This window comes from Rhipicephalus sanguineus, chromosome 1 (assembly GCF_013339695.2).
Source record: "Rhipicephalus sanguineus isolate Rsan-2018 chromosome 1, BIME_Rsan_1.4, whole genome shotgun sequence".
Lineage (NCBI taxonomy): Eukaryota > Metazoa > Arthropoda > Arachnida > Ixodida > Ixodidae > Rhipicephalus > Rhipicephalus sanguineus.
Window position 1 is genome coordinate 337,358,178 of NC_051176.1, and position 9,446 is coordinate 337,367,623.

A 9,446-nucleotide genomic window follows, 5' to 3' on the forward strand; every position below is an offset into this window, starting at 1 on the left:
TTTCTTTTGATCCATTCGCTCTAAATAACTTTAAAGCCATGCTAACGAAGATTTAGATATAAATTAAACGCCAGGCCTGCGTGGAATGCATCACAGTCACAGCGTAATCTGTAGGCCTTTATATAGCTCGTTCTAAACTCTCACAGGACGACTATTGGAACTACGGTTGTCCACGCTACCATTAGATTGAATTCGGACACACAATTCGGATTCATTGAATTCGGAATCACAGTGTCAGTCAGTCAGTCAGTCAGTCAGTCAGTCAGTCAGTCAGTCAGTCAGTCAGTCAGTCAGTCAGTCAGTCAGTCAGTCAGTCAGTCAGTCAGTCAGTCAGTCAGTCAGTCAGTCAGTCAGTCAGTCAGTCAGTCAGTCAGTCAGTCAGTCAGTCAGTCAGTCAGTCAGTCAGTCAGTCAGTCAGTCAGTCAGTCAGTCAGTCAGTCAGTCAGTCAGTCAGTCAGTCAGTCAGTCAGTCAGTCAGTCAGTCAGTCAGTCAGTCAGTCAGTCAGTCAGTCAGTCAGTCAGTCAGTCAGTCAGTCAGTCAGTCAGTCAGTCAGTCAGTCAGTCAGTCAGTCAGTCAGTCAGTCAGTCAGTCAGTCAGTCAGTCAGTCAGTCAGTCAGTCAGTCAGTCAGTCAGTCAGTCAGTCAGTCAGTCAGTCAGTCAGTCAGTCAGTCAGTCAGTCAGTCAGTCAGTCAGTCAGTCAGTCAGTCAGTCAGTCAGTCAGTCAGTCAGTCAGTCAGTCAGTCAGTCAGTCAGTCAGTCAGTCAGTCAGTCAGTCAGTCAGTCAGTCAGTCAGTCAGTCAGTCAGTCAGTCAGTCAGTCAGTCAGTCAGTCAGTCAGTCAGTCAGTCAGTCAGTCAGTCAGTCAGTCAGTCAGTCAGTCAGTCAGTCAGTCAGTCAGTCAGTCAGTCAGTCAGTCAGTCAGTCAGTCAGTCAGTCAGTCAGTCAGTCAGTCAGTCAGTCAGTCAGTCAGTCAGTCAGTCAGTCAGTCAGTCAGTCAGTCAGTCAGTCAGTCAGTCAGTCAGTCAGTCAGTCAGTCAGTCAGTCAGTCAGTCAGTCAGTCAGTCAGTCAGTCAGTCAGTCAGTCAGTCAGTCAGTCAGTCAGTCAGTCAGTCAGTCAGTCAGTCAGTCAGTCAGTCAGTCAGTCAGTCAGTCAGTCAGTCAGTCAGTCAGTCAGTCAGTCAGTCAGTCAGTCAGTCAGTCAGTCAGTCAGTCAGTCAGTCAGTCAGTCAGTCAGTCAGTCAGTCAGTCAGTCAGTCAGTCAGTCAGTCAGTCAGTCAGTCAGTCAGTCAGTCAGTCAGTCAGTCAGTCAGTCAGTCAGTCAGTCAGTCAGTCAGTCAGTCAGTCAGTCAGTCAGTCAGTCAGTCAGTCAGTCAGTCAGTCAGTCAGTCAGTCAGTCAGTCAGTCAGTCAGTCAGTCAGTCAGTCAGTCAGTCAGTCAGTCGTCAGTCAGTCAGTTCAGTCAGTCCGTCAGTCAGTCAGTCAGTCAGTCAGTCAGTCAGTCAGTCAGCGTCAGTCAGTCAGTCAGTCGTCAGTCAGTCAGTCAAGAACTTTATTCATCGGTCCTGAGGAGTTAATCCCTCTCAGGGGATCCAGGGGGGACACCCTAGCATCCGCTACCGTAGGCGACGCCCGAGTCGGGGCGGGAACGTGATGGCGTTCCGCCAGTTCTTGGGCCCTCTGGACTGCCTTAAGTTGGTGGTGGAGCTCGGAGCTCCTGAGTGCCTCTTCCCAGTCGGACTCACTGGTGAGAGGTCCCTGAGGTAACAAAAAAGGAACTTTTCTGTATCGTATAACGTGGTTCCTCGCGAGGGCCCATAGAAACACGCGTGGCAAAACAGCACGCCAGCGGCAAAACAGCACGCCAGCGGCTAGTGCTATCTCAATATGACCGCCAATCGGGCCGACTGACCCCTGTAAGGGTGACGAAATGTCTCCGCCGACACCTACGGGACGATCCGAGCTCCGGTCGTCCGAATTCGCGCGAATAATTTCGAGCGCAGGGATGGCGGCGTAGCCGAGCGTGGAACAAAATTCCCTTCCCTCAAGGGCGTCAGTGAAACGAGGATACGCGAAATTCGATTGCATAAATACACGACGAGTTGCAAACAAACATTTTCCGTAACTCCATGCCGATGTGGTTGGAAATTTGTCTACAATCCCTCGGTTCATTCAGCTTATCTTCTTTCTTTCTTTCTTTCTTTCTTTCTTTCTTTCTTTCTTTCTTTCTTTCTTTCTTTCTTTCTTTCTTTCTTTCTTTCTTTGTTTCTTTCTTTCTTTCTCTCTCTCTTTCTTTCTTTCTTTCTTTCTTTCTTTCTTTCTTTCTTCTTTTCGTATTACGTTTTAATGTGGCCTGCGTAGTACGCCTGGACTTTGCGATGTTGTCTATGATTTCATCATTTTTTAATCGTGGCTTTCAGTATACCTCGTCCCCGTTTATTCTTCTTACTACGCTCCTATGCTCACTTGATTTCGTTATCTAAATTTTGTTATCAAGCTATTCTTTCTCCCTGTAATTTTTGCGTTCAGATCAACGTCGGATAAACAGTGGACTGCGGAAGGCGTTCCAGGTAATTGGAAAATAGCGTTGCGTTTTGTTCACCTGCGCTCACCAGGGCAAAGTCGCGCCCAGAACAATTATTTTCCTTTGTCCCGCAGGCTTCCAAAGCAAGCTCCAATGCAAGCTATAAAGCTTTCTTTTGCACCACAGAAAACAAAAAAAAACATGGTTGATCCCTCCTTCATAGGAATCAGTATAACACGAAAGTGAATCGCGTCTTCACAGGAGTAGTTGACTCTTTTCTGTGCATTGTTGTTTGAGAGAGAGAGAGAGAGATACGAAGAGGAAAGGCAGGGAGGTTAATCTAGCTTTGGCTCGGTTGGCTACCCTACACTTAGGGTGGGGGAAGGGTGAATAATAGAAAAGGATTGTTCACACAATGTCTATGAGACCTTGAGAGTGAAGTAAATAGAAGAATAAGAATGAGGTGGAGCACATTCAGCAGGCACTCTCAAATCATGAATGGTAGTTTACCACTGTTCCTCAAGAGGAAGACATATAACAGCTGCATTTTACCGGTACTTACCCATGGAGCAGAAACATGGATGCTTACAAAGAGAGTTCAGCTTACTAATTGTCGGAGTTTAACGTCCCAAAACCATGATATCATTATGAGGCACGCCGTCTCTGGAAATATATACCACCTGGGGTTCTGTAACGTGCCACTAAATCTAAGTACACGGGCCGCCAAAAATCAAGCCGCCGCAGCCTGGATTCGATCCCGCGACCTTCGGGTCAGCAGTCGAGCACCATAACCACTAGACCACCGTGGCGGGGGAGGGTTCAACTTAGATTGAGGAAGACGCAGCGAGCAATGGAAAGGAAAATGACAAGTGTAACCTTAAGGGACAAGGAGAGAGACAATTTGGGTCAGGGAACAAAAGGTTGTTAGGACATCTTAGTCGCAATTAAGAAGAAGAAATGGGCATGGGCAGGACATGTTGCGCGTGAACAAGATAACCGCTGGTCATTAAGGGCAACAGACTGGATTCCAAGAGAAGGCAAACGCGCTAGGCGGAGACAGAAAGTTAAATGGACAGATGAGATTAAGAAGTTCGCGGATAAAACGGTGCCGTAGCCAGCACAGGACAGGGTTGATCGCCAGAACATGGGAGAGGCATTTGCCTTCAAGTGGGTGCAGTCGGGCTGATGACGATGATCATGATGATGACAATGCCTATTGGTGTTTGGAATCTATAACACCTTTGACGTGGATGCACCCACGTTGACGCCTAGTGGCACATCTCCATTCCGACGACTAAAGCCCAAGATCTTGACTTGACCCTTGTGATAGCTGAAGTAATTAGCGTAAAGTCGGACACAGCATAGGGTGAATCAAAGACGGCAACAACAAGTATGTAATGAACACTGGTACTCGAAATGCAACTATTCAAACCGTCGTCATCTGACGAGACAAAGGCCAAGGCATGCGCTACCCAGTAAAAGGGTAACTTATGCCTGTGTTCATGCATATACCACACAGGGCTTCAGGAACGCGAGAAGCAGATCTTTTTTTTTTCGAAAGAGTTTTAAGCACGCGCGTCGCTCTACGGTAAATAGCTGCTTCCACGCCAAAGTTATGGGTTTGATTCCCACTTGAACTTGTTATTTATTTATTTGACCTATCTCGAACTTTAGCTCACGGACAACGCTGATTTTTTGCTCACAACCATCGAAGGCCGACGCCGACAACGGAATTTCTGCAAAAGGAGCTTTTTAACGCTGTTGCGTTAACGAACCGTTCTCGCGTCATCCCAGCAATTTCCCAGCGGAAAAATTGCATTATAAAGCAATTCGGACAATAATTCGGACAATAAAGGGGCAGTGAAAGAAATTTTATTCCAGAATAGAGTACTTCAACCTCGACAGTTTTTTGGATAAGTTAGAGGGAAATATCAATCCATCATTTTGGCTGGCTCTGATCTGGGCGTAGCTCGGTCAGCCCTAACCGAAGCTTTAAGTCTAATCTTGGCTCCACCTGTCTTCTATTTTCTCTTCGAGCCCTTGGTATTTGTCGCTTCCTCTTTCTATCTCTTTCTCTCGCTCTCTATTTTCTTGCTCTCTTTTTCTTTGATTCTCCCTGTTTCTCTTTTATCTCCTCCTTTCTTTTTATGCCTCCCGTTCTCTCTATTTCTCTCTTTCTCTTTCATTTTATGCTATGCTTTGCTCCCTCCCCTCCTCCTTTCCCTCCTCCTCAACCTCACATCTGTCCTCTACACCCTCACTTTCATTTCCCACCCCCTTGCTGTACTATATTATGCAAGGCTACGCTATGCTCTATATAGACTAAATGCGTGCCTAAACAGCCGAGTGGTTAAAACGCTCGCCTTCGGATCGTGAGTACGTGGGTTCGAAACTCGCCTCTCGAAGAAATTTTTCCCCTCGAATTTCTGTCCTTCTCTATCTTTCTATACTTTTATTTCTCTCTCTCCCTCTTTTTTCCCCTCCCTCTTTAGTATGCAAGACAGTATGGAGGCACACAACGTGACTACAGTCAGTGAAACAGGCTTCTAGACATTGGGAACAGCGTTAAAACGTGCGTCTCTTTCTGCGCTTGATACGCGCATAGGCGTGCGCACAAGGGGGGCAGGGAGGGGCGGTCGCCCCCCCTAATCATCTGAGAGGGGGGGGGGGCGAAATCTGCCCCGTACATTGACCCTTCTAGTCACCTAAGAAGGGGGGTGGTGCAAAATCTGCCCTATGCATTGACTTATTAGGGGGGGGGGGCGCTGCGATGAACCTTCGCCCCCCCTGATTGGGAACCCTGCGCACGCTTACAGATACGCGCGTTGGAATATCAAGGATAATAAATCCTACAGGCAGAACGTACTGAACAAGAAGTGCTACCTGCTACGAATAAACTAATTTCTTCGTAAACCGCGACAAAGAGTACCGTTTGAGGTCGTAGCTACTGCTATGCACTCAAAGGGCTTTAAGAGCCACAGTAGGGGATAGATGGACTTGCATAGTCGACACTTGCAGCGCACTGCTCAAACGCAAAGAAGGACGCACGAAAAGAACACCCAGGTATAAACAGGACTACATAATATTGTAGTTCACTATACAAAGGACGAGCGCTCGTCGTGCGTGTACCTGAGTATCTTTTCGTGCGTCATTTCGCGCTCGTCCCGTGTATACCTGTGCGTTCTTTTCGTGCGTCCTTCTTTGAGCAGCGCGCTGCAAGTGTCACCGAGCTTCGCCAACCGCTCCCCGACTGTAGATAGGGTCGAGTGTTACATAATAATACATCATAGACCCACTGCATGCGCAGGCTTCCAAAGGGGTGTTTTTTTGTTATAGCAGAAAAGAAACATAATCGGCGATTGCCGACAAATAAAATAAAATAGAATAAAATCAGCGATTGTTGACAAATTTCTAACCTCTTCGGCATCAAGCTATGGAACAAGCGGGCTTACAGTTCGTCGGGTAATTGTGGAATCAAATTTCGTGTATCCTCATTTTACTGCCACCCTCTCGTCAAAGCGAACGCCGTTCCACGCTCGGCTGCACCGCCATCGCTGCGCTCGAAATTATTCACGCGAACTGGGACTACCGGAGCTTCGTCCGTTCCCATGTGTGTTCGCGGCGAACTTTTATATGTCTGGCAAGATGGTGGGTCGTCTGGCAATCCTCTAGGACAAGGCAGAAGCAGTCTCTTTCAAAGGCGATCTTCTAAAATGAGATTTTGTTTTTCTTGGAACAAATCTTTTCATTGAAGTCAATCGCAAACGTTTCTGTTTGTGCGTCCCTCAAACGGTGGACGTGCTGTTCTGACACGTGTTTTTGTACGCGCCTTCCGAAGGGGCCACTGTGGGCGATGATAGAAAAAGTGGTTTTCGTGAGCTGAGATTAAATGTTCACTGTGCTTTAAATTGAGTAACTTGCTGCTACGAGAGCTCAAGTGCTCTAAATGAGTAGTTGACTGCTATACGTGAGGGAATTGGTATGAGACAGGCATTAGTATGCCTGCTGGTATTTAGTCATGCACGTAGCTGCATGCAGCGAAGAAGAGAGGAAGAAGGAGAGAAGGCCGGCGATACGCTGCACTATACCGTATATATAGCCAATCAGAGTGTCTAGGCATTGACAGCGAGCTATCACTAATACATACAAGAAATACCGGTAAAGGCATAAAAAACGTGCGAAGGATAAGTTATGTATGAACCAAGCCAGTTGCGAAGCACCGGCCTACTGACAGAGGTGTCGCACGTGCTCACATGCTCAAGATCCAACAGGACTACGCGCGCTCTCATCTGCAAAAATGAAGTTTTTTTCTCCGAATGACATTTTAGGGTGTGCTACAGATGTCAAGGTAACCGCATCTCATTTCGGCAGCCTCAGAAATCATTCCACGCCACTTCATAGTGAAATATTATGACGGCAGTATGTTGTGATAGAATGAAATGCAGTTGAACTTGTGGCAATGATGCTTTTCAAATTTCGCAGTCAACAGCATAGCTGGAAGAAATTGTGGAGGAAACCTGCCCTGGCATTCCACTGCACGCATTACGTTCTTCTGACGACATCGTTTTCTTGATTGCACTGCGCTTAGCTGTGGATTGATTCTAAAGGCTCGTTCACACCGGCGCCAGTCGCAACGGTCGCGCGACCGTTTGCGACTGGCGGTCAAAAAGCGACTCAAACGGAACGATGTTCACACCTGTGTGCGACCTATATGCGTCGCCATATAGAATTCACGTCTGCTCGTATACAGCTTGCATTGCCGTTGCCCCGTAAAATAGGCTGATGTCCTGTTCCTGTGCATCTGATTGGTTCAGAGGTTTGCGACTGCACTCGCGCGACTGAAAAAATGTTGCAGTGGCTTAGCTCGGCTATGCCAGGATAACGTAGCGTTAGTAAAGGTTCAGCTAATTATTCTTAATTAGCTTTCCTGATTGTCTAGCAATAGCTTGATTATCATGCTTACTGCTGCTCCAATGACACACACACGGTATACGTATTATGTGGCTCATGTATATTTATTTTGCCAGGCAACTACTTCGGGATCCTATGAGTTGAGCTTCTCCGCTCTTCTGCGCCGTTGAGCAGCATTTGCGCTCTCCTTCTCCATGGCTATACCACACTGGCAAACGCCAGTCAGAGGCGCTGTCAAGCGGCCCCAGCGCAGTGTGAGAGGGCGACTGCACAGCGAAGGCGAATAGCTGCGCGCGCTCCGGTGCCAATACATCTGCCAAAGCTACGACGTCACTCCTCTGGAAAGCGCAGACCGGCGGCGACGAGTCGCGCGCGGCGGCGGCGGAGTGCGAGGGAAGTGCCGGCTTCGGTGCGTGACATCACTGATCCTCGCGCATGCGCAGCACGGCTCTTGAGGATCCACGCGAAACTGGCTCGGCTAGGCCACTGTAGCTAACGCTAAAAAATCGAGCAGCGAGCGACTGAGCCAAACCAGTCGCTTTGCGACCAAAACGGCCATTTGCGACCGTTTGCGACCAGTCGCTTTGCGACTAACTTAGTCGCGTTGCTAGTCGCCAGTGTGAACGAGCCTTAAACCACCCGTTTGCATTGCTTGCTGAATCCTGGGCGTATCAGGCCTTAGTAAATTATATTCTTCCGACAAAGCCTAGTCCGTACTCCGTAAGGCATTTTTATTTCTTTATCTGTTGTTGAGCTAGACGGTGTGATAGAGAAAAAACGCATTCTCGGTGAGTCAGATAGTTTTAAGACTCTGAAAGTGAGATCCACCGTTGTGTAGCAGGGTGATGTTGATCACTTAGTATAGGCTTGATATTCTTGCGTCCTGTGCGAAGGCAAGCCTCGCAATAAAGAACTGATTTTTAGATGCGAAGCATCTTATGGCGGAGGTCAAACCGGTGGTGGTGGTGTGCGGCGTGACCACCCTTACTGCGCATGCGCGAACCCTCTCCACACACCTCCTCTCCCACATACCCCTCTCCCACTTTCTCTCTCTCTCACTACCCTCCCCCTCGCCACTTCCCCTCTGAAACACGCGCTCGACATGCCGAAACGCTGATTCGCATCGTCTCGTGCTCCCCCTTAGCGGAGATGGTGTGATTTTTTTAAAAGGGGAATTAAACAAAGTAAGAAATTATTTTCCAGTTCTCTTTTCTAATAAGGTACAATACAGTATGACGTACCTTGGACCAATACGCAACCAAAACTCATACAAAATAGTTCTGCTTTTAAAGAAAGCAGTAACCAGATTATATGCCTTCCTTTCGACATGAACATTGAATATTTCTGCCCCACTTTCTGCCCTTACGAAATTTGCTAATGCTTACTAAGAACTGTATAAATCCACAACATCATGATTCTGTTAATAAATATAAATACAGTGCGTGTGCTGGGAATTTTCTCGAAATCTTATGTGGATATGTTAAAACCAAGTTAGTGGCGATGAAATGGCTATGTGCTCCTGCGTAAGGCGAGAGCGGGCCCTGGGGCTGCTTCTCTGTCCTGGAATTAGTGATTACGTAAACTTTATTGCAACTTATATCGCAGTTTGGGTGGACAGGCCCCCGATATATTTGTTACGTGCAAGACTAGTCGTTCTAATCTTCTAAAAAAATAAGCATAATATCATTGCTAATGATTCACTCGCGATTTGATGTGTTGAACTTGAAGGTGAACGGGGAAAAAACATAGTCTAATGGCATAACTGAGTAGAACGATTAACTGCACTGTTCTACTTCCAAGTAGCAAGATAGTGTTGTTATACTATGACACAGGCAGCCAAACGACGCCTGTTGTAGTCGAGTGGTGCGTTACAATAATTGTGATAGCGCGTGTGTAAGCCATCCTCTTATTGTATGCCCCTCTAAGTCTCAACGCCTCTCTTTCGAGATCATAAATACTTCTTAGTCCCCCACTAAAACGTTACTATGTCTTCGACGCTGAGAGAGTCGCATTTT